This window comes from Balaenoptera ricei, chromosome 2 (genome assembly GCF_028023285.1).
Source record: "Balaenoptera ricei isolate mBalRic1 chromosome 2, mBalRic1.hap2, whole genome shotgun sequence".
Lineage (NCBI taxonomy): Eukaryota > Metazoa > Chordata > Mammalia > Artiodactyla > Balaenopteridae > Balaenoptera > Balaenoptera ricei.
In genome coordinates, this window is record NC_082640.1 from 76,847,291 (window position 1) to 76,873,497 (window position 26,207).

The 26,207-nt window shown below is 44.3% G+C and overlaps 1 protein-coding gene across 1 annotated transcript in view; it reads left to right on the top strand.

The window, feature by feature from the left end:
* MYO1E (myosin IE) overlaps nt 1-26,207 on the top strand; it is a 201,092-nt gene that overhangs the window by 50,793 nt on the left and 124,092 nt on the right. The window lies entirely within an intron of this gene.

Consider the following 26,207-nt stretch of genomic DNA (forward strand, 5'->3'; position numbering starts at 1 on the left):
ATGGGGGGAAAAATGGTGCTTTGGGGAATTCCTTGGTGGTCCAGTGGTTAGGACTTGGCCCTTTCACTGCCGAGGGCCTGGGTTCGATCCCTGGTTAGGGAACTGAGATCCCGCAAGCCTCGCAGTACGGCCAAAAAAATACATAAATAAAAAAAAAATAAAAGCATCACAGTAGCATCCTACAGATCAATTAATAATTCCAAAGGTAAAATGTATCTTTGAAAAAAAAAAAAAAAAGAATGGTGCTTTGAGCACTAGGTGTCCCTAGCAGTAGTGATGACTTGCTTCTTCTGCTTCCGGACCTTATTTGTGTTGTCCCTGGAAAGCCCCCCTCCTCCGATTGGCCAACCAAGTCCTCTGCATCTGCCAGGCCCAGCCTAAGTTCCCATTCCTCCACCTACTCTTTCCTGACTACTGCGCTTCACACTTGGCACTTCCCTTCTCTGAACTCTTCCAGTTTTTGGAATAAGCCATAGAATTGACTCTGCTGCCTGCCTCATGAGCATGTTGCACGTTAGTCCTTTCCCCATCGAGACCGAACACATTTGATGAGTGAACGCGACTATGCCTCATATACTCTTCTGTGTGTCCCTGCTCCTTGCACAGGGCTAAGCACATTGTAGATGACTCAGTAACTTACTGATTGGTGAACGCTCAACGTGAATTCAAAGAGGAAATAGAATGCTGCATATACGACCAACTGATACTGCCTGATAAACCCACCAAGTTTTGCTTCTGATATGGTAAGCCCTGTGACTTCTGTCCTCAAAGCCACAGATCCTTCTGCCTGATTCAGTACTGCCTGGACTTCGGTCTTGAGAGAAAGGACGTTATGGGCTGGTTCCGGCTGGTGGACACCCAGGATGGTTGTCATCGCCGTGCTTGTTGTCAACTGTGCGTGAGAGTCGGTCCCTGGGCTCCAGGGCAGTGTGATGGCTGGAGGTCAGCGTGCAAGGAGAAACATCGAGAGGAGGGAATGATGGTGATGTGCTGGAGAAATGGGTTGGGACCAGATTCTGAAGGCTTTACATGGCTATTAGGGGCTTGGAGTTTGTCCTATAGAAAATGGAGGGGTTTTTTTTTTTAACAAAAAAGGGAATGAGGTAATCAGGTTTGTTCTTTGGAACCATAATGTGGAGGCCCCTGGCTTCTTATGGAGAAGGTAAGAAACTAGCAGAGGCAAACATGTGAAGTAGAGTTGTTTTGATTTGAAGGCTTCTTTCTTGATGGTCAAGTCTTCCCACCTTTCTTTAGATACTCTTTTAGTTTCCTAGGGCTGCTGTAACAGCTTATCAAAAACTGGGTGGCCTAAGACAACAGAAGCTTCCTCTCCCACTTTCGGAGGCTAGAATCCAAATTTGGTCAGATCATGCTCTCCCTGAAGGCTCTAGGGGAAGATCTGTTCCCTCACTCCAATCTCTGCCTTTGTCGTCACATGGCCTTCTCGCTGTGTCTCTGTCTCTTCTCCTCTTCTTATAAGGACATCAGTCATACTGGATTAAGTCCCACCTAGTGACCTCCTTTAAACGTGATTACATCTACAAAAACCCTTTTTCCAAGTCAGGTCACACTACAAGTACTGGGGGTTAGGACTTTAACATACCCTGTTTTTGGAAGGGGGCACAGTTCAACCCACAGCAGACACTTATTTGCTACACCTTATTGCTTTAGGGCTCAAGGAAGCAGTGGGCTTGCTGCTGTAACAAGCCCACTAGTTAACTCACCTGTGTAATGTGCTCTCAGGGAGGGTTAGGAAACTGCCGCCATCTCCAGTAATACCAGTAGCTCACTTAAGTAATCATGCAGGGTGGGTACACAGGACCAAGCAGCAGCAGGTGGGGAACTGACCGAAAAGAGCAGTTCGGGTGCTCTTGCAGGTGAGAAATCGTGAGACCTCGAGTAAGTTGTGGCTGTGAGAATAGACAGGAGCGGGCAGAGTGGAGGAACAGGTCTGAGGTAGAACCAGTAGGATTGGATGTCGGGGGAGGAGACACTTAAGGCTTGTTATCAGCCTGTTGGAAGATGTGAGAGTGAGTGTATGTGTACAGGGATGTAATATCTATCTGTGTATTATATATGTATGTGTTATTTTTGGGGGGAAGATAAACAAGGCCTTAGAGACAAGTTTTTCTTTCTTTGTCTCTCATCAATTAACTCAAAAGATGCTTTATTGTGCTGGAAAGGAGAGTAATAAACTGGAAATGATATGGAAGAAAGTGAAGAGCAACCTTGGACATCCATGGGGATTAAAGATATTTTTAAAGGAAAAATGGGGAAAAAAGAAAATTTTGGCCCACAGCCTTCTGAGAAGGTTCCTCTAAATGGTGTGTAGTTGTCTCAGGGCATGGCACCCACTCACCTAAGTGGATTTCCTTTTTTTTTTTTTTTTTTAATTTATTTATTTTTATTTTTGGCTGCATTGAGTCTTTGTTGCTGCGCACGGGCTTTCTCTAGTTGCAGCGAGCGGGGGCTACTCTTTGTTGTGGTGCTTGGGCTTCTCATTGCAGTGGCTTCTCTTGTTGCTGAGCATGGGCTCTAGGCGCACGGGCTCAGCAGCTGTGGCTCACGGGCCTAGTTGCTCCGCGGCATGTGGGATCCTCCCAGACCAGGGCTCGAACCTGTGTCTCCTACGTTGGCAGGCGGATTCTTAACCACTGCGCCACCAGGGAAGCCCTAAGTGGACTTCTGACACAGCCCTCCAGGCCCTTCATTCAGGTCCGTTCCAGGCCACCCCCCAGGCTGAGACTGGACCACTGGCTGACCTCGAGGGAGACTCACATGTTCTTTGTGAACATAAGCTGCCAGGTCCTGCCATCATCCTCATAATGTTCTCTTCACCCTTTAGTAGCTGGCTTTTGCATCTATTATCTCATTTGGTTTTCACAACCTTGGAACAATGGAAAATCCCATGACAGGGCAGCAGAACTGAATTTCAGTCCTTTTGGGTTTTTTTCTGGGAGTGGGGGTTAGTGTTTGCACAGACACTCAGCTTCTCAAAGCTCCGTTTTCTCATCAGCAGTGAACCAACAACCCCGTTCTTGTAGGATCATTGTGAGGATGAACATCAGACAATGTATGTACAGTGCCTGGCTCAGAGCTTGTGCACAATACATATTCATTCCCTTTCCCCTCCTTTTCCATCTTCTTTCTCTTTCTTCTTCCAGCTTTTCTGACCCTTGGGGCCAGAGCTCTTTGCCATTCTATCCCACTGGAAATAAAACATAAATAAATGTAAAAATAGAGAAATTATAAACAAATTCCTGTAGAGGGTTTGTTTTAAACTCACTGGAATCAACGATAAATTGCATACTCATCCAAAGGGCTAGATTAAGGGTTTGGGAGTAATCGAAGCAAACCCTGAGAGTGAAGGCGAGAAGGAAATGTCAGAATTATAATCGGGATGAACGTAGATCTAATTTGAGAGAGAGAGTCTGCTGCTATCTCTGTCCCTTTCCCACTCTGGTCAGTCCCAGCTGCTGTTATCTGCTTGTTCTTCCAATTGAAAACAACTCTGCAGAACCTCATCCTTCTGGCACCCAAGGTATTAATGCAGTTGCTGGCGGATCTGGTTGGCTAACCAGGCTCAAGTGCTACCCAAGGTGCTGGAGCGTGGCCACCACCCAGGTCATCACGGCAGCGCCCCTGGGCGATGTCCGCTTGGACTTAGTTTCACTCTGAAGTTAGAAAGCAGTGGCCTGCATTTCCAGCTACATAAAACTGGGAACGTTGAATCTAGTCAGGCCTGCCCCTTCAACCTTCTGTCTCTGTGCTCTCCTGTGTTTCCCTGACAGCAGTGCTTTCCCAGTGCCCTTCTACTTGCTCACATCCCATCCTCAAATCCCTGAGCAGAGGTTCCGTGTCAGAATCCCTCCCACAGAGATGTTAGCTCAAGGTGCATAGATACAGGTACCAGAAAGCTTGCTGCCACATTGCTCGTAACCCAAAGGGCCATCCACGGGGATTTTTGGATGGATGGCTTCTTGAGCAAGTAACTCACCCTCTCAGAACTTGTAGCTCCTTGTTTGTTACACGTAAATTACTAATATCCAGCCTGACTAACTATGAGATGATGAGTATGAAAGCACTTTCTAAATTGCAAATGGTTTTACAAATGTGAGGGATATGATGAATCAACAGTGAAAACAGTCCTTTGAGGCCTTTTACAAACAAAGGCATTTTTATATATTTAAAATCTTGCCACTCACAAATTTAATATTTGAGGTTTTGCCGACCTGGGGAGCAGTCGCATAGCAGTTTACAGTTTCACTGAGGTGTATATATTTTCGTCCCTCCATAAACGTGAATATCTCCCAGGAGGATGGGAAGTGAATAGATGAAGTAGTAGAAGTTAAAATAAGATTACATTACAGAGTCTTTAAAGGTTCATTAAAACAGATACCTGTGCAGTATCTTTTATGCCCCTATCAAAGGGCTCTGGTTTACTGGGAGTGAGACAAAAAGGCAAAAATTAGAAATATGCTGTGTAATTAGGTAAGCCATAAATACACTCATAAAACAATTAGTAAGCATAGCAACAACAACAAAAGCATACCAATATACACCATTATTATAAACAGATTCTGTAGCCTGGCGCTCTAGAAGAACTTCTGGAATTAAGTTTAATTTTATTACATTTAAATGGGGGGGGGAAAGTCCCACCCGAGACTATGCAGATGCAGTTACGAGTGGGCTTTATTGTTTGTTACGGGTGTGAGTGTTTATTTCTCTCCCATTTGACATTCTGGATGTAGACAGTGCAGGGTTGGTGTGGAGCCCTCCAGTTGTCTGGGGTGCAGGCTCCCTTCCATTTCTGCTCTGCCACCCCCAGGGTGTGGCACTGGTCCTTCTGGGCTATGGCCACCACCTGCCAATTTGGAGCAAGGGGGGTAAGGGGGTCACGCCCCCTCCCTTCTTTATGACGCGTCCTAGGACTTGCACACACCCCTTCCACTTCCGTCACCTGGCCACACCTAGATGCACAAGAATCTGGGAATGAATTCTTTATTGTGAGTAGCTCTGTGCCCAACTAAAAGCCAGAGATTGTGTCACTCAAGGAAGGGAAGCACAGGCGTTGGGGAGCAATGCGCAGGTGCTCCCACCTTTCAGCCTCCTGTCTGCCCAGGAGCTGATGGCTTATAAGGGAGGAAGAGAGACAAGTCAGTGCAAGAAGATTGTGACTCAAGGCTTATCCAATCTGTCAGGGAGTTCCTGGGGCAGTTTAGTGCTGATGATATTTTTGGTTTCACTAAGGAAAGGTTTCGTTTGAATTAAATTATTATTGAATGACCTTTTTAACTTTCTGTTCGATGTGAAGGCTGCTCAGAGACAGCTGTTTGAGAATGAAGAAGCAAGTGCTGACCTCCTCTGGCCTGACACAACTAGACCTCGGTGCTGTTGGAGCCGGCCTGGCGCTCACACCCCTGGCCCCAGACAAGGTCCCTCTGAAACCATGGTCAAGTGAGGCCAAGCAAGTCCACAGCGGAATTTCATCTAAGCACAGACTAAAACAGAGTTCCCATACAACCCACGATACCCACCAGACATCTTCTCCCCTGCTAGTAGGAGTAGCCACTGCTTCTTTACCATTTTGTGGTCCTGTCTGTCCTCCAGTCAGCGCTCCCTGTAGATAACATTTATTGAGATACTCAGTCATAGAATTGCCACGCTTTCTGACAGTGCCCAATCTAGAGCAAACCCTTATTTCCTTAGACCTCCCTAAAAACCACCCAACCAAAGCCGATGCCTGGAATAGATTCTGTGGAAGGGGTGATACTGTCCTGTACATTTAGAAAATCTGTGTTCATTTAAAGGAGACTTGACTGCAACCTGGGGCCAGTTTCTTAACCTCTGAAAGCTTCAGTTTCTTGATCTATAAACTGAGGATAGTAATATCAACTTCACAAGGCTGTGAAGGTGATTTCTAAAATTACAGAGCACATTACAAATCTAAGGAAGGCATTTAATGATGAATTCTATTTTTCTAAAATTCGATTTGAGCCAAGGTCAATGAATAGCTCAGTTTATAACTTAATTTACATGAGTAAGTAATTTTGCATTCATAGTCGCCACTTATCTGTACTTAGGAACTGGGAGCTGGATCCCTGGCCATTTCTACCCAAACCAGGGCTGTTTCCTCTTGAGAGGAAAACTTTTCTGAAAAGAAGATAACAACTGTCATTTGAGTAGAGAAAATGAGAAAGGCAAAAGTCACATTATGATTTATTTTGTGTCATACCTAAGTAGTTAGAAGATAGCCCCTTTTTAAAAAAGAAAATTATTATTTATTTTTGGCTGCGTTGGGTCTTCACTGCTGTGCACAGGCTTTCTCTAGTTGCAGTGAGCGGGGGCTACTCTTCATTGCAGTGCATGGGCTTCTCGTTGCAGTGGCTTCTCTTGTTGCAGAGCATGGGCTCTAAGTGCGCAGGCTTCAGTAGTTGTGGCCTGTGGGCTCAGTAGTTGTGGCTCGCAGGCTCAGTAGTTGTGGTGCACGGCCTTAGTTGCTCCGCAGCATGTGGGATCTTCCCGGACCAGGGCTCAAACCTGTGTCCCCTGCATTAGCAGGCGGATTCTTAACCACCGCGCCACCAGGGAAGTCCCAGCCCTTTCTCTTAACAGCCCTTGTAAAATTTTCACTGGGCTTCAGAAGTCTAAAGGAAAACTCTAGAACTAAGACATATTTCAGCTCACTATTTCTCAGGGTCACTATCACCCCAGTTTTGTGAAGAGATGAAAAGAGGCTACCCGAAGCAGTGGAGTAAGAATCCACTCTGCCTTTTGCTTTATATGTGACCTTGGCCAAGTACCTGACCATTACTTTCCTCATTTAGAAAATGTAAATAGAGATGCTTGCCTTACAACTGCAGTTGTCTCTTGGTATTCTTGGGGGACTGGTTCCAGGACCTCTGCAGATACCAATATCCTCTGATGCTCAAGTTCCTTTATTTAAAATAGCATAGTATTTGCATATAACCTAGCACATCCTCCCATGTACTTTAAATCATCTTTAGATTACTTATAATACCTAGTACAGTGTAAACGCTATGTAAATAGATGCCAGCATGTGGCAAATTCAAGTTTGCTTTTTGGGACTTTCTGGAATTTTTTTTCCCCAAAATTTTTGGTCTGCAGCTGGTTGAATCTGTAGATGTGCAATCCGCGGATATGGAGGACTGACTGGACTTCAGCCATCACTCCAATAGGATAATGTATGTGACAGCTCTTAGCTGTGAAGTGCCATATATTCAGGAAAGGAACCATTATATTCCTGGTGGTCGCATTTTATTGGGAGAGAGCCTACAGGGCTGCTTTAGTATAACAGGCTGTATTAGAGTGCTGACTTTGTGCCAGTTGCGTGTATGATACATTGTGCCACCACTCTTGCAAGGTCTGTAGAGGGCCAAATTAAAGGAGATGTTTGTGCCTCGGTGCCAGTACTTGGAGACGTAACCCAGCTGTGGGTTACACTGCTTACTCCAAGGGGAAATCTAGAAGGCACCGTAGCCTCTCGCTTTTGTGTTTCAGACAATGGATTTCATCAAGTTGGCAGCTGATTCTACCAGTCAGATTTAGACTTGATTGGAATCTGAAATTGAAGGCTTTCTTTGCAGCATGGAGCTTACCTGTTAAGCTGGTTTCTAGAAAAACCAACCAGGGTGTCACATTTTCTTTTATGTGTGAACCAGTTAATATGGTAGGTAGCTTGGGGTGATGTTAAGGGCTAGTCTCACCAGACAACTGCTGAGAGCATTTCCTTTCTCCACCCTAGAGGTGCTCTAGGCTAGCAGACTAAAGTCATAGGTGCCCTGGCCAAAATGTCATTTTCTCTTGGGCAGAAGTGGAGATAACCTTGACCGGTCCTTACCTTCCAACACCATTTTTATAAATTTATTTATTTATTTATTTTTGGCTGTGTTGGGTCTTCGTTTCTACGCGAGGGCTTTCTCTAGTTGCGGCGAGCGGGGGCCGCTCTTCATCGCGGTGCGCGGGCCTCTCACTATCGCGGCCTCTCTTGTTGCGGAGCACAGGCTCCAGACGCGCAGGCTCAGTACTTGTGGCTCACGGGCCCGGTTGCTCCGCGGCATGTGGGATCTTCCCAGACCAGGGCTCGAACCCGTGTCCCCTGCGTTGGCAGACAGACTCCCAACCACTGCACCACCAGGGAAGCCCCCAACACCATTTTTATATTTGAATTGACAAAAGTCTTATTTGCCTTCAATACCTTATCTTTACATATGTATAGACCTTGTATATTCAGTTTATAATGCACTTTACATCTCATTGTTCTTTCATAAATTTAATAAGATCAATCAAGCCCAAGCCCTGAGAGGTGCCAAGCACTGTGCCAGGTGGACTCTGGAGATTCAGAGAAAAGGGGACGGATTTCCCTGTCCACATGGCACTCACAGTCAAGTCAGAGAATCAGTTGTATTTACATCTAATTAATGTCAAGACAGCATGTCAAACCCAGCCATCCAGAGGGGTCCCAGGTTTAGCACATTTCTCTTAATGGTCCTATGAGTTTGGTTGTGACACTCTTTTCATGGATGAGGAAAGTGAGCCCAAGTGGCCTTAAGTGGCTTCTGTGGTCGCCCAGCTAAAGTGGTCTGACTTGTAAGCACTGGCCTTTTCCACCCCTACACACTACCCTGCTGCTCTTGCCTTGTCAGCGTGCTTTCATAGCATGCTGCCATATCACGGTGACAGATTAATGTCTCTGTTAATCATATAGAAGTTATATTTTGGGTTGACTGCTGTCTCCAGACGTTTAGGATAAGCGCCTTAGTTATCTGGATACCTCCTAAATCTTACTTCACTAGCTAAGTGATCTCCTCATTGGTTGATGGTTTCTGTTCGCTTCAAGGTGTACTGTTTCTAACCTTTTCCTGCTTCACCTTTCCCCACATCCATGCTCATCCTGCCCAGGACCTGCCTGAGGTTTGAGCCAGATCCCATCCACATTCCCTCCAATGGAAGCATTACCCTTTTTTTAGGTGTTCTTTGCACTTTTTTAGAAACAGGTTTGAGGATGGGGGGAAGGTACATTTTGCAAAGTATTCATAATTAGCGTGAGGGTGTAAATTTGGAGAAGTTAATCAATTAAATGGTATCCCTGATTCTCTCTTTTTTTTTAAAAAATTTATTTTATTTATTTATTTTTGGCTGTGTTGGGTCTTTGTTGCTGCGCACGGGCTTTCTCTAGTTGGGGTGAGCGGGGGCTACTCTTCGTTGCAGTGCGTGGGCTTCTCACTGCGGTGGCTTCTCTTGTTTCGGAGCACAGACTCTAGGTGCGTGGGCTTCATCAGTTGTGGCACGTGAGCTCAGTAGTTGTGGCGCATGGGCTTAGTTGCTCCGCGGCATGTGGGATCTTCCGGGACCAGGGCTTGAACCCGTGTCCCCTGCATTGGCAGGTGGATTCTTAACCACCGCGCCACCAGGGAAGCCCTTGATTCTCTCTTGATGTTATCACAGTAACTCATTTATATGGCACCAGTTTACAAAGGACTTCCTGTCTTTTATCTCACTGATCCCTCACTAACAACCCTGAGAGGGTGGGAACAAGGGAGTTGAAGTAAATCCCCCAGGCCACCCAGCTAGTAAGTGGCAGAAGAGGAAATGTGAGTCCGTTCTTCCAGCTCCCAGTCCTGGGCTTTTGCTCTCTGCCAAGTCACGGCAGAATATGGACTTAGTGCTGATAAAGTTGGCTCCAGTGCTGAGAGTGGTCGTTACTCACTTTATTCCTTCCGGCATCCAAGAGAATCTTCTCAATTATAAATGATAGCCTCCAGCATTAGCCCTGAAGACACCACTGAGGGTCCCAAGTGCTTTCACCCAATTTCCAGGCTCCTGTTAAATCTCTGAGGGGCATGAGTGCATCACAAATGAAGGGTAGCCTTCAAGATTGCAGCCGAGGGGGATAAGATTTCCTAGGAACGAGGACATTTCAGAGGAAAGAGAAGCTAAACTCTAGTGACTGCCAAGTTGTCATAATATAAACGGGGAACTTATTTTTAAGTGCTCAAATGTCCATATACATAGTAATTTGGAGTCCACATATTCCTCCAAAGAGAATGCTTCCTGGGCTGTTGTGTACATTAACTAATGTAGGTCCTTAATTGAGGATATATATATATATGCATATATACACACACATATATATGTGTATATATATATGTGTGTGTGTGTGTGTATGTGTGTGTGTGTGTGTGTGTGTATATATATATATATATATATATATATATATATATATATATTTGACCGCGCTGCCCATGGCATGTGGAATCTTAGTTCCCCCACCAGGGATCAAACCTGCGTCCCCTGCATTGGAAGTGCAGAGTCTTAATCACTGGACCACCAGGGAAATCCCAAGGAGACATTTTAAACAAATTCTGAGGATTTATATGCCGTCACTGCTAAAATGTAAAGAGGAAAAAAAAAAGTATAAAATAAGCCCTCTCAAAGAGTTTGTTATTTCTATTACTCTTGTTATGATTATGATTTTATCATTTGAATGTTCCTTTAGAGTTAGTCTATGAGACCTTCAAAGCAGCCTACCCACATTCTTCATAACCATACCTCCAACCCAAGGTGAGCATTTTTGGAATTTCTTTTTAAATTAGAACCCTGGAAGGCTTCTAGCTAGTAAGCCATCACGGGTTTCTAGATCTGCCAGCTAGCTTATTGTCTTCAACCAGCGTCAACTTCCTTTTACATCATGTGACCCACTTCCAGATTTTAAAAACTGTGACAGCATCAGAGGTAGATTCACTTCCTCCTGTGATTAAGTCAGAGAGAGGGGTGGGTGGGAAGGATGGGTGAGTGAGAGTGGTGGTGGGGACTGTTAAATGGTTTAAACTTGTGGTGGTGTCTTTTGCCAGTAAAGAGTTAGGAAAGGGGATGGCCTTCGGTGTGGGCAGGGCGGCCAGAGCCCTGAGAACAGGAAAGCCCCGTCCACCCTCAGCCTTTCTCCAAGGACTGGTCTTGTCAGACCTACTGGTTGGGAGGAGCTGCCCTAGATTATCTAGGAGAGATTCAAGGGGACCCAAAGCCCAGGCATTTAACACTTAGTGCTTTACCTGATGATAAATTATAATGTAGCTGATTGGTCTGTAGGAAACAGTTGCTCAAATGCCTTTTCACCTTCTCAGTGGCAACAAAGTATATGTGACAAAGCTCTTACATTAAAGATTTAGAGATTCCAGTTAGGATATTTAAAACCTTATGCCAGGTGGGAGATGGTATCGTATACCTCACACCAAATTGCTGAGTCTTACAGCTGGGCATTGAGATTTTTTTAAAAGCAGTGTTTGAGGTGGAAGAGAACAATTTTTAGAGAAAATGTAGTCAACTTCATTTAAATGGAATAAATGATGATTATAGCGGATTGTTTGACAGTTTGGGCTGGTGTTTCTAAAATGAAATTAACTACAGAGTTCTTGAAATGGGGTCATCAGGTTAGAATTCAGTTGTCTGCGAAGATCAATGATTTCTGTCTTCTCAGCTTACCTGTCAGGCAGGGGTAATATATCACAACTAGGTGTGAAGTGCATTTGCATTCTTTTTTTTTAGTAGTCACCAGCGCGTTTTACGTAATGAAAGAATTGAATGTTATGGCAACAAAATTCATTCTTCACACTGGAACTACCACTGCATACTTAGGTAATTAATTGGTAAACCTTTCTATCTTAAAAAAATAAAATAAAATAAATATATCCCCAGGGCCTGGCACAGTACCTAGCAGAGATGTTTTTTGTTTGTTTTTTTTTAATAGATCTTTATTGGAGTATAATTGCTTCACAATACTGTGTTAGTTTCTGTTGTACACCAAAGTGAATCAGCCATACGCATACATATTTCCCCATATCTCCTCCCTCTTGCGTCTCCCTCCCATCCTCCCTATCCCACCCCTCTAGGTCGTCTTAGAGCACCGAGCTGATCTCCCTGTGCTATGCAGCTGCTTCCCACTAGCTAACTATTTTACATTTGGTAGTGTATATATATACAGTCGATGCTACTCTCACTTTGCCCCAGCACACGTGTTTTTGATGGGGCTAAAATGATTGAATCAGTGAATGACTGAATAAGTGAAAAACATAGGATGAGGTTCAGGAAAAAGACTACAAGAGCAGTTGTTATTAAAAGACTGCCATCCCTGAAATTACTATTATCGATGCCAATTCTCATTTATGTTTATGAATCTTTAGGAATTTTGGAGTATACTTTATAGCCCATTACTCTAGTTAAGAGAAGAAAATTCTTTTTTTAAAAAAAAATATTTATGTATTTGGTTGCACTGGGTCTTAGTTGCAGCTCCAAGGCTCCTTAGTTGTGGCTCCAGGGCTCCTTAGTTGTGGCATGCGAACTCTTAGTTGCAGCATGCGTGTGGGATCTAGTGTCCTGACCAGGGATCGAACCTGGGCCCCCTGCGTTGGGAGCGTGGAGTCTTATTCACTGCGCCACCAGGGAAGTCCCAGAAAATTCTTAAATGTAAACTTTTTACCTAAAAAGTGTAAAACTTTAATTTTTCTAATGGTGTTTCAGCAGTCGTTATTAAAAATCACTAGCCTACACATATATTTCAGGAAGGGGCTCCAGGCTTGTGTAATATTGACAGGGCAAGAGAATCTTTGGTTGCCGAATAAGCTCCCTGGTCTTCCTTTCTGTGCTAATTTGCTGTAGAGACAGTTCGGGTTTCTTTCTAAGGTTCTGTCCCAGCCACTCCGGTTGTGGAAGTGGCCATCTACTGGTAGCTCTTGTATAATAAAGTCCTCTGAGGTAATATTTCTACACAATCATTTTTAACCAAAAGAAAATGTTGGCGATCTCAGGTGGTGGCAGGTTCCCTCATGGGAACGAGAACGGCTGGAATGGAAGGTAGGGCATAAAGAAGGTCTTCCCTCTTTGTGGCTCAAGGACAACTGTGGGCAGCCTCTTTGAGCTGCTCGGTTGGATTTCATCCTTTTCACCACGTTGTTCTTTGCCCTTGACCCACTTGTCCCCACCTGGCTTTAAGCTCTCTGGTCCAAAAGGACCGACTCCATGTCCACCTTTTAAATAGACACTCATTCAGCAGCACTGCAGCTGAAGAAGAGAGGAGGGACGGGATTGGCGTGGGGAATGAGGCTCATAGGCACATCGATGGAGGGAACCAGAGACAGACGTCCCACACATAACACCTTTGCATATGGACAGACCTCATTTCCTTGTATGCATCTTTCTACGGGGCTGTCTGGGCCATTAAGAATCACCCTGACTCATACTTCTGGTTTTCAGTTCAACTTCTAGGAATGCATTATTTCACACCCTGTGGAGGTGGAACTTGGTGTCACAGATGAGGAAGGCAGCCCCCTACCCCCTCAGCCTATCTGGAACCCAGCAGGTGTGAGGAAACCAGCTACCGCATCTCTGAGAAGGCCGCAGAGATGCTCCATAGCCCTGGTCTGTCTGAAACACGCAGCTTCTGAGAATAATGCGTTCTCCCTGAGTGCCAAATAACTGGACTTGAAATTTTAATTCTGTCAAAGCTGGTTGTCAGAGTTTGATGAGGTGCAGAATAGGTACATAGTCTCAAATTGTTATCTCCCCACAAATTGCTTAGCAGTTACAATAGGAATGAAAAATAGAAATTATGTAGTGGAGAAATGGGACAGTACTTAATGAAATGATAAAAAATGAATACCGCCCACAAACATGATGTACCTCCAGACGTGATACCCCGAGAAGGACACAAAATCACTTGACTCGAATTCTAGCCCAACATGCAAAAGCTGAATCTATTATGAGGAGACATCACTCAAACCCAAACTGAGAGAGATTCTATAAAATAACTGGCCTGAATTCTTTAAAATGTCAACATCATAAAAGACCAAAGGAAAGCTAAAAAGCTGTTAGAAATTAAAGGAAACTAAACAAATACAAAAACTAAATGCAATACGTGATCTTGCACCAGGAAAAAAAAAAATCTTGTCAAAGGACATTATTGGAATAATTGATGAAATTGGAATATTGACTTGGATAAAAAGTATTAATGTGACATTTCCTGAAGTTGTTTACTCTGGTTATATAAGAAAATTCCCTTTTTAGGAAATACATACTGAAGTATTAAGGAATAAAACGGCATGATGTATACAACCTATTTTTAAATGGTTTAGATTAAAAGAAAACAATATACACACACACACACAGAGACAGAGAGAGGGACAGAGGGGAAGCAAACGTGACAAAATGTTACAAATTGGTAGAGTATAAGAATTTTTTTTAACTTTTCTGAAATGTTGAGATTATTTCAAAATAAAAGGTTTTTAAAAACCATCCTTTCATTATCCTACCATCAAAAACAAATTGAACAAAATACCCAGTTGTTTCATCTACCCTGGGATGGGTCAGCAATCAGCTGAAAGGGCTGGAAAGAGACTTCTGGCCCCCTCCTGCCCCCTCATCCTTACTCCTAAGTCAAATGGCCGGATGTGGATGATTCCTGCAGAGACACCAACCAACAGGTCCAGACTCTATTTCAAGGGCAACAGGCCCAGGGAACTGCTAGGCGAGATTGTTCTTCTCCGCATCTCAGCCCCAGAGAGCCAAGAATTCTCTCAGCAACAGTAATGGTGGCCGCAAATTGAGGTCAGTAGGAAAACAGATCTGTTTTGGGTTGTAAAGTCGCACATAATGCAATGAGTGAACAGAAAAGAATGTACCCCAGTGAAGGGACGGCCTGTGAACTCCGGGTCTGGTTCTGAATATTCTTATGATGCCTAGCATAGAAAACAGGAAACATCAGTTAAAATGGGAAATTGCTGTGGGCTGAATTACTGTAATTCCTCGTCTTACTTAGAAGTCGGCATGGAGTAGGCCTTCATCCACAGCCTGCCCTCTCCTGCTCTTCCACGTCTTGATAATTTTGCCCTTTCTTAAGGGTGGTGCGTTACCAAGCAAAGAGGCTCTTAGGCTGGAATTTCTACCTTTAAGTATGCTTAGAAACTGTGTTTTTAAAGAGCTGTTTGTCCCCACCCCCACCGTCTCTCGGTTAAAAGCAGCCTGCCTCTGCTTCTGGTTCCCTCCTCCTGCCCCCTCTTTCTTTCTAAGTAGGCGAGATCCAGCACACAGAGCGACTCACAGCCTGGCTTAATAATAACCCAGCAATAAATGACATAGCCATTATCATGGTAGACGGATAAACAGAGGGACATTCCCCAAAGCTGTGAGCCCAACCGCAAATTAGCTTTTCGGTCCTCCGCGCATCTCCATCATTCCTTTGGGGTCCTCTAAAGTATCAGGGAAGTTCTGGCAGCCTGTCCAAGCTGTAAAATGGAGATAATTATTCCTGCTCACTGCCTGCCTCGCTGAGTTGCTTTAGGGCTCACATGGGATGATGAATGGCAAAGTAGCGAGACACTGGAAGCAATATACAAATAAGAGATGGTGTTAGTTCTCTTACTGGGTGAGGATCTGACTAAAGTAGTTTGGGCCCGTGCCCTTTGGAAGAAGGACAGTTCTTCTGTGTGGCCTGGGCTGCACCCTCTGATGGGCAGTCCATCTTGGCTGTCTGTTTCTTGTCCCAAGTGCTCAGCTTGCCCTTCTGGCTTTCCTGCGGCCACCTCTCTTTTTCCTGTCTCTCTGTTCCATCTGTTGGTTTTCTGCCTCACCAATGAGAAAGTAAGCTTGATGAAAGCCAAAGTCTTGTCTGTATGGTCTGCAGATGTTACCCCAGTGCTTAGAAGAGCGCTTGACTCCTGGTAGGCACGTAACTATTGGAATGAATGAATGAATGAACAAACAGATGAAATGCTTCCCATCCTCAGTTTTCTCATCTTCTGTTGGCTCCGTGTTTTGCGCAATCCTGCTCATGCCCGTGAGGAGAACTTGTAGTAGCCAATGGTGGACTCCTGGCCCATTTCTTGCTCCTAAGCTCCACAACTCCAGATCCAAATGCCCAGTGCCTATGTGGAAAAAGCTCAATAAAGAAGGGATTACGAGTATAGATTCTGGAAGCAGAATATTTGTTCACTGGTGTTGATCTGGGGCAAGGGATGTAACTTCTTTCTGCCAGGGCTTCCTCGTCCTTAAAATGGGGGTTAATAATAATGCTGGCCTTATACGTTTGCTGACACAATTAAATGATTTAATACATGTAAAGACCTTAGAATGTTGCTTGGTACATAGTGAGCCCTCAGTAGAGCTCACTGGACAGGGATTTTCATTCTGGTTTAGTGTTCCATCTGGGAAATTGGGGTGACTGCCTTTTCTTCATATAAAAGGGGCACTCTTTATATGCCGAATCCTGAACTGTTTTCTCCCAACGAAGTGCGGGTTTATTCTTTGCTTGTGGTGTTTGGACCATGGGTCCCCGTGCAGCCCCTGCTCAGCTCTAGAAAAGTGCATTCTCAACTCAGCAAACATGCTGGCTGACACAGGTCATGAACTGTGGGACCCCAAATTCCCCTTGGTCTGCAAACTCCCATTTTCCCACCACCCCCCAGTCTAGGGGAAGATACTGTACAGGTTCACTCCTCAAGCTCTGGCTTCTAGAAATTCAGTCCCTTCTTTGGCTATGTGGGTGATTTAGGCAGCAGGTAGTGGGTTATGTTCAGATTAAAAAAAAAAAGACCCCCTTAATGGGGAGGCCCCATGTTCATGTGCCGTCTTGTCTGTAACTGTAGTCCTGTCACAATTCAGTTGAGATTTTCATCACCCTGGTCAGGAAATTCATGGTGAAGGTTACTACAGCAACCTTCCCTCTGCTCTGGAAAGCATATCGCTTACAATGGGGCCTTTCAGTGGTGGGGCCCCGAAGCTGGGCAGTGATTTGGTCTATTCAGAACACAATGGGGCAAAACAGAATAGAAAGGAACTGCACATTGTTTCAGGCTCCCGCTGCCATCTGTAGCATTGCACATCGTTGTTCATCCTTGTGCCCAACTTAAGTTTTGTTTCTCTTGTAACACACTTTTAATTTCACGACGCACATGCCTACCAGTTGAAGTGCATTTCATGGAAGTTTAAATAATAGTAAGAATTCTATAGGGGTGTACAAACTCAGACAGAAAGTGCTACAGAAATACCTTTGAGAAAAGGTGGTATAGGCTTTTGATTTAGAGACAAGGGAAACACAAACTGGGTTTGTTTAAAAATATTCAAACCACTCTTCAGAATCGATCGATTTGCCTTGGACTCCTGTAAAACAGCCACAGATTTTTTTTTTTTTTAAGGGAGAAAATTTTAAATGACAGGAAAAAAAAATAAAATAAAGTCACCCTTGCCCTTATTCACAGCTACTCAAAACAAACCCACCCACTAAACAGAATTTATCCACTGATAGTAAATGACTGGTTCACTTACATTTTTTAAAAAAAACTAGAGAATGTTACAGAGATTTTTCAAAGCTGAATTTAGCTATTAAGCATGTGAGCAGTAGTTGTACCAAGCCAAAGAACTGTGGTTTCCTTAGAATGGAAGTTGGAAGGAAACTTTTTTCTTCTTTAATTTTTCTTTTCCTTTAGTGCCTTTATGGTATTTTATTTATTCACACGGCTTGCCCCATGATCAAACAACTTTTCTTTGTTGTATGTTTATATCTCTAGGGTTGTTTCATGCCCTTCCCTTCTTTAATGTTTCCCGTATGTTTAATTTAAATCATTTGCCTTTTATCTTTCTCAGGATCTCAAGCTCTTTCTCTCTTTTCTAACCTTTGTACTCTTCTTGCTGCACCCAATTCAAAAAAAAAGAAATTGAAATGAGCTTTTCTTCTGAGTGCAAAGCGAAGATACTTCTGTATCTTAAACCCAGCCAACCTCCATCAAGCAAATGGTGATTCCATTTTGCTTTTGATTCCAGTGAACCTTAATTGACGTGTGGTCACTCCCAGGTATCTTTGGGTGTTGGTTATTTGATCAGTAAGTAATACTGTGCTTTTGGCTCAACTCCCAGGAAGAGAAGGGGGGTCACAGCCAGGGAGAACATTAGAACTGCTGGCGCTAGGTTTCCTCATATTTTGGGTCTCAGGGTTCGTGTAGAAAGGAACTTCTGTGCCCTCGGGAGCAGAGTGTAGCACAAATCCTTTCAGCATTTCTGCAACCAGAAGCCATGCAAATGTTTTTGCAAATCCACTTGTGGTCTTGCTGGCAGTTTTTGAGCACAACCCTCTTTGTGAGGCGGTGATGTTGACATTGATTTTCTATTCGCTGTCCTGCCCCAAAGTGAACACACTGTTTTCTATATAACTGGGCAGGCACCACACTCTTCTCTACCTAAACTGAGGGCAGCCTCGGTTTGTCTCGGTTCTTGCATAAAGTGATTTCTGTTATTACTGCTTTGGGATCATTTGTGTGTCAATTCCAGCCCTCTTGACTCTCATTCCCGTCCCTAGTACAAGGAAGACCAGAGTTTGTTACCGGCTCTTGACTTTGCAGGGCTGGGGGCGGCTGTGGTTTGGCCTTGGAAGCTCTGTAACAAGTTCCTCCAGCGGATCCCTAGCTGGGACCATTTTGGCTGAGCGAGAATTTCTGTGAGGTTATTTTTAACCTGAGTGTCTTTATTGTGTTGAGAGGCACCTTTGCCACAAAGGAAAACCATCATCTATCTGGTCCCAAAAGAATTTTGAATGAGAAGCCTGCCCTTACTGAAGACCAGGGTGTGAGGCTCTGGCCTTGAAATTGGCCGTTGAGGAGTCCTTTGAAGGCAGAGGCCCAGTGTCGCAGGGTGGCTCCAACCCTTTGGCCTCTCCACTTCACTGAGGCCTCTCACGACACCCATTATCTTTGCAGGAGTCAATCCTACCTGTGCCTAAAACGCCCCTGTTGAGAGCAGCAATCCCTGTTCCCGAGCCGAGGTAATACTTCATCCACCTTGCCACGTGGGACCTAAAAGGCAGTTCCAGGCACTGCATTTGAAACCTTGCTATCAGAGAACGGCTCCCTTGACACACTTTCACAGAGTGGGGAATCCAGTTCGTTTGTCTTCCGTGGCCTCCACGGAAGCTGCTGTGGGTTTCCAAACCCACCAGTACAGATCTGGACTCCATGACTCTCTCTGGCCAAGTTTTTCATCTGTTACACGGGGATCATGGTAACTCCCCAGTTCTACAATTCCTTTGAAAACAAATGAAACAAAGCACGTAACAGAGTGTTTGGCACATAGTAGGTGCTCAAGAAAAGCAGTGCTCATTCCTTGCTCCCCGACCACTGTGGACCACACCTCTAGATGACGTGGGTTGCCTTTTTGATGCTGTACTATATTTCACAGAATACAATGAGCAATGAGTAACAATCACAGAAACTTTCTTGGATTTTCTATGGAGTTGTGAACTTTAAGCTGGTGTGACCCACCCTGGCCTCATAATCACATCAGATATGGTTAACTCGTGTTTTGTTTTCAATTTTAGTGATTCCGGCAGACGAAAGTTACTACTGGAAGGAGCACATGGAATTCTACAGAGCTCTCTAGTTAGATTACAGCTTTCCAATTTCTGTGGGCATTTCCCCGCATTTTCTGGAGATTGCCTTTCTCCTTTACCTACTTGTTTCCGATTTTTAAGCCAATGCTTTGACTTTTTTTCCCTCCGTAAACAGAGACCTGTATCTTGGGTAGAAGGCAAGGGGTATTAGGAAAGTGGTCCCCAAAGTGCCGAGTCTATGCACCTTTGCATGCAAGATAACCCAACTAGAAAGCAGATATTAAAACTTCTGTTTACATTTATCTTAATATTAAGACCTAGGAAGAAATTAAGCTCTTCAAATATTTATTATTTGGATGGACACCAGTGCCCTTATGCAGTCTGATTGCCAGAAGGTCGTGGTTCACAAATGATCATGTTTATTTGAGTAATTTAAAATATTTAAATGCCTAGACTCATTTGATTGTTTTTCCCGGAACTTTTGTGGGTGATCAAAACCTTTGCTACGTACAGGCTTGTTGGGGAGGGGCTGGCGGTAGAGAGCCAACCAGGGCTGGAAGACTCGAGTTCTGGTCCTGGTTCTCCTGCCAAGTAGCTCGCACCATGGACACGTACCACTTCTCTGGGCCTCAGACTCCTCATCTGTACAGTAAGAGCTTTGGACTGGTTGATGAATAGGCAAGGCCCCTTCCACCTATAATATGTTCGGATTCAGAATGTAAATGTCGAAGTATTATGCCCCTTCCTTACCCCTCTTCCTTTGTAGTTTGTTTCAACCCCTTCACTTTTTTGCCTGTAAGGCATCAGTCCGTGACTCAAGTGGTCCTTACTGTAGTTCACGACAGGCTTCCTTTTTAGTTGGTTAAATTCCCGATGTGTCTTCTCTGGCAATGACTGTCTTCCTTCTACTCTGCCACAGTAGATCCCTATTCCTAGGGACTCCTGGGATGCTGATGTCTCACATATTATGTAATTGTGCATCACTTGAGCATCGTGAAACTGTAAGAGTTCCATATTTCTTTACTGAATCTTGCCTCTGCCAATATCTTCTTATCAGCCAGATTTGAGATGACAGTATTCTTTCTTGAAACATCAGATATGCAATCAGAGCACTGGTTCTGGCTACCAGCATTCCCAGGTCACTTATTAGTATTAATAACTTTACTTAGCACTTAGGGTAGGCCAGACAGTATAATAAGACCTCTCCATGCGTGATCTTATTTAATGCCCTCAAAAGCCCTGAATGGTAGATACTGTTATTATCTCTATTTTACAGAAAAAGAAACTGAGGCTTAAAGATTGGAATCCTTGCAATGCCATTTTTATGGAATGTCCTTGAAACAGCTTCCTTAGAAGTCTTTCCAATTGTAGGGGTACTAAAACCTCTATCCATTTAGAACCCCTTCCTCTCAGAGAGAAGAAACTACTCTGTTTCTCTCTCTCTGCCTAACCTCTCTTTACCTTCCTTTCCAATTTCTGTTTTTTAAAAAATCTGTATTTGCTTGCAGTTGAACGTTAGTAAGGATTCACGCTGGTCAGCGGAAGGCAAAGTCTACCTGTTGGTGGCCTCCCCGCAAACAGGAAGAGCAGAATAACTAGGGTCCTGGATAAGTTCCCAGGGAAGCTGTGCTGATCTCCCAAATTGTTTTGTTTGTTTGTTTTTTGTTTTTGTTCTTTTGCAAATTCATCCACAGAACTTGCTGTTTGAACTGAGGAGGGTGGGCGCCCGGCAGGTACGTGGTAAGAGCCCCTTGGAAATTCTGTAGGCACCCGAAACAAAAATACGAGATATTCGTGTCTCTGCTCCTTGCTGCGCAGGCGCCCAGGCCTGTCCACACCCGCGCGGCCCGGTGCTGGCCTTCCGCAGTTCAGCTGTGGTTTCTGAGAGAGAAGCTGATAACAGGAGACGTACTTCCTGAAGTGTGAAGGTTTGGGTCATGAGAAGAAATGGCTAGGTGGGTCCTGTGTCCTCCACCAGGTGATAAGAGGGGTGAGAGGTTGGACCCAGTGTTTATCTTCGCACGTGGAGCTGTCCTGAGCCTGCAGGACTCTTGGGGACACCCACCCGCAGTGCCATTTAGGGGTGCTCTGGTGCCTTCTCCCCCTGAGATGTGCCCACAGAACCCTCTTCTCTGCCGCCCTGACAGCCAGCCTCTCTGTGGCCCCAGATCTCTCTGGATCTGGTGAACATGTCTGGTTTGTACCCTAAAAGCCCCTAGACAAATGCCTTATGGCTCCATTTTGCCCCTAGAGGAACGTGGCATCTCTGTGCTGCAGATCAGGCCAGATCAAGCAAGCAAAGGGTCTACCTGTGCCCAAGCCAAAACCAGGAGAAGGTGCTGAAGGCATTTCTCAGTTCTGTATTTCTTTGTTCGTTGTTGGCTAGTGACTGTGGTGCTTGGGGGACGCCCCTCTCCCCTGCGCTCGGCTTCTATCCTGGACTTAGTATCTCCCGTGGCTAATCCACGACAAAGGCTGCCCATTCCCCCAAGACACCCCTGATCACACTCCCTTCTCCCCACCTATCACATTGTGAATCACACATCCTGAGTTTTCTCCTTCAGATATGCCCAAACAGTTCATTTTTCAGAAAAAGTAAATTACACTTAAAAAAAACATCAAATGAGTTGATTCTCTTGTGTTGTCATACCTCCAACATTTTGCGTGACATAAATAATACATGTTTTGTAATCAGTGCAGAAAGATGCTGTGAATGATAGTGAGTCCTGGAAGACTGTTTTTAATTAGGTTGATAGCAATTCTGCTGCAGTCTGCTAAGTCTTTACATATTTTTCTTTTTCCGCAGAACAGTGTTTAAATGAGAATCTCTTCCATAGTACAGAGGAATAGTTCATTTTAAGTGACAAGGAATTGCTCAATTATCTCCCTGTTTCTATTTCCATTTCAATTAATAATATGAATAAGAACCATCAGTGCCGGTGTTTCCAGCTGGTCTGCATCATTACTTTGGCTTCTTAATTCAATTAAAGAAATTTACTGAACAGCTACCATTGCTTCAGGGACTGTAATTTTCAAACCAAAAGTTGTGACACATGGTCTGATAGGATTTTGTTTTCTTGGTTTATGAATCTATTAATGAAAGTCCTGTCAGTAGAGGTGCAAAAACTAAATCACATTTACATATAAATTTAATAGACTACCTGAATTGTGAAGAATTAAATTCCATGAAACTGACCTTGCCAAGGTCACAGAGCTTATACTTGAACCCAAGTCTGTTGATTGTAATAAACTGCTGGATTAGCAAGAAGAATGGTATTCCCCAACCTTTGTACTTGAAAACAGGAGTGACGACAGGGAGGTCCCTGAAGAGACTGATAAATGCTTGACAGACATGTTGTCAAACTAGCAGAGCTGCAGCTGAAAAGACAGAGACTGACATCAGTGTGACTCTTCGTCATTTGTTTGATTAAAATATAAATAGAGGCAGAAGTAAAATGAGCATTTGTCATATAATGGGATTTCAACCATTTGATTCATTTTATTTTGTAGCTTGAAATGTCCTCACCCTGTGGTCAAAATTAGCCTGTTTTCCTTACCTGGCTGACAGTAGACAGTTAAGAGAAGGAGAATTGTCTTTAAGGGCAACATCTCTTCCCTTTGATCTTCTGGGCTGGGGGCATTAGGAAAGCTTTAGAAACTTCTTGCTTCCTTGGGGCAGACTCTGGGCCCAGGACCCCCATTTACCCCCACTGACAGCTGCCACAGTGACATACACCTGGTTCTGAGATGAGCCAAAGCCACTGGGAATTCATTGGCCCAACCAGTACTGATTGAGCCACGACCGTGTGCCAGGCGCTGCCTTGCAGGCTGGGGACTCGGCCGAGAGTAGACGTGCTCCCAAGGCCATGTAGGGCCAGACTGCTTGCTCTGTGGGCTCCTAGATGCTGGGCTTTGCACATGGTACCCTATGTACCAATAATAAAAGTATCTGCTTCATGCTGTTGTGTGGATAAAAAAAGTTGATACGTGGCAATTACTAAACATGCAATAAAGCAATTACTGTTATCTCTAGCATTATTGCTGTTTCCAACATCCACTTACTAATTACAAGACGCAGTAGGTATTAATGATTAAGTGCAAAGATTTGAGAGCCAACTGGCCTCAATTTGAAGCCCAGCTTCTGGGGTTGGGCAAGTTAGTTAACTTCTCTGTGCTTCATTTTTCCTGCCTGGTAAGGTTGTGAGGATTAAATAAATTATCATGTATAAAATGTTTGGAACAGTGCTGGTATGTAATGAGAATTAGCTGTTGTACAAGAAGAATATTCTCCCCCGGGGAGAGAGCCACTACCCTAGATTTCCTAAAGATTGAGAGGAAGAAGGATAGAACAGGGCTGATAATACTTGCAGGAAGTGCTTCCCTAGAGAGAAAGAATAAATTGCAGGTGCCCAAGAGAGAATTTCCTCGTCAGCCTCAGGACAAGCCCTCACCCAGGGGACCGATAAAATGTCCCATGTGTGGCTGTTTTCTGAGGCGAGAGGACTAGAGGAGGGCCCTGGGGACCCCTGATGGAAAGTGCAGGGGATTTGGGACATGAATTCAGAGCAGTTTCTACTTGTGAAAACGAAACCTGGCCTCTCATCTGCTACCGAAAGGGGAATCTAGTCTTGCCAGGTGAGATTTTTCCACAGCAGAGAAAAATACGTCTGGGAAATAGGAGTCGTTTAAACTCTCTATGTCTAGACTTGAAATTGGTGGGAATGGGCCCAGTAGAGAGGGGCAACGGGTCCCCACGTGTGAGATATGGCACCACGGTGCACGGTAAGGTCAGTGTGTCTGACCCCATGTTGTGTATTTTAAATCGTTTATCTTCATTTTTTTTTTTTTTTTTAATAAATTTATTTATTTATTTTATTTTTGGCTGCTTTGGGTCTTTGTTGCTGCGCTCGGGCTTTCTCTAGTTGCGGTGAGGGGGGGCTACTCTTCGTTGCGGTGCGCGGACCTCTCACCGCGGTGGCTTCTCTTGTTGCGGAGCACAGGCTCTAGGCGTACGGGCTTCAGTAGTTGTGGCATGTGGGCTCAGTAGTTGTGGTTCACGGGCTCTAGAGCGCAGGCTCAGTAGTTGTGGCGCATGGGCCTAGTTGCTCCGTGGCATGTGGGATCTTCCCGGACCAGGGCTCGAACCCATGTCTCCTGCATTGGCAGGTGGATTCTTAACCACTGTGCCACCAGGGAAGCCCTATCTTCATTATTTAACACACTGAAGAAATAAAACTGGTGATTTTATGGAGATAGTTGTTTAGGATTTAGCCAAATTAAAAAGGACAGTTTATATAAAAATGTGACGCATAGGGCTGGTGCAACTTGGATATAGAAGAGTTGTAAAAGTTGTTGAAAATGAGGTTTAGGAAACGTTGGAGTATAGCGTATGCAAATGAAGGCCAGAGCTCAGTGCAATCCCCTGGGGAGGACATATCACCTGTGGGGCAGCAGTGAGGGAAGGGGGTCTCCTGCTTCAATGGTCTTAATACTGAAGGAAGTTTTAGATTGAAAGAGGTCCAAATGGAACATGCCTTTACAGACCGAAGAGGAGATTACCTTGCTTTGCAAACTTGTGGTCTGGTGTGGGCAGCTTGATGGGAGCTGCTCCTCAGCCAGGGCACTCACCCTCATCCAGTTTGGGCCGGGGGTGGAGGCAACAGCTACAAAAATGATCACAGCAAAGCCTCCAGAACTGGGCAATCATCAACCTCACCAGTAAAACCACTGCACAGTTCCTGAAGTGACGTTAATACACGGTACAGTGCTTCCAGAATAAACGAAAGCTTTATAATATCTTTGATGATATTAGAGAGTGACTTCCCATTTGTAAAGTGCACAGAAGGGGGGCCTGGCTCTTTGGAAGTGTTTCATGCCACAATTTATCAAGCCCAAGGTGCTACTGGTTATGAGTTAAGCTGTGACACAGCATTGGTTATAAGACATGTCCTAGTTTCACATCGTTAGAGGTATGAAAAAATTGCATCTTAGAATTGATGGAATATGTTAACTGTTCATTTATAACATCTTAGCTTTGAACTGTTCATTGATATAAAAAAAAAACATCCTTTTGGGAGCCACATTTCAGTCAGAGTAAGTGAAAGAAAGGGAGTTTCTTTTCCTGCTAGGGGCCCATTGTTATTTAAAAAAGAGTTTACTACAGCTGCAAGCTGGGGTGAACAAAGCTGACATGGAATAACAAGAGAATATGGGAAAAGTGTCATTTATACATATATCTCATTGTACAAAGTATTTGATCTAATTTCTTTTTCACTGAAAAGAACTGTATATGTGTGTGCACATTTTATAAATATGTACACAGCAGAGAAATAAAACCATACAGAAAGTACACTTAGATAAATAACTGCATCGTTTTAACAACTGTATTGCCACATAGAGATATCATTTTATATAAATAATATCACATATGCAATTAAAACCAAATTTGGGCTCCTTACCATCTCTTGTTTTTTTTTTTTTTCCCCCAAACCTTTTTTCCTTCCCCCACTCAATTAGTTCAGCCAGTGTTGCCAGCCTGGTGTGTACCATCCACACTTTGCCCCCAGATCATGTCATCATGTAAAACCAACTTACCCCTAGAGGGATTGGGGGTTGGTATGATTGTCCCCTGGGGGCAATGTAATGTCAGAAACCTCCTTCTCCTGAGCAGGCCGCTGAGAGGCCCCGAGAGCCTCAGAGAAGCTGAGTGATTTGTGGGAGACCCTGAGGATCTTGCTGGGAGGGGGCTGGTCTTTGAGAGCTGCCCATGACTTTTCCGGGATCAAGCTGGTCACAGATACAACCATGCGGCCTGAGACAG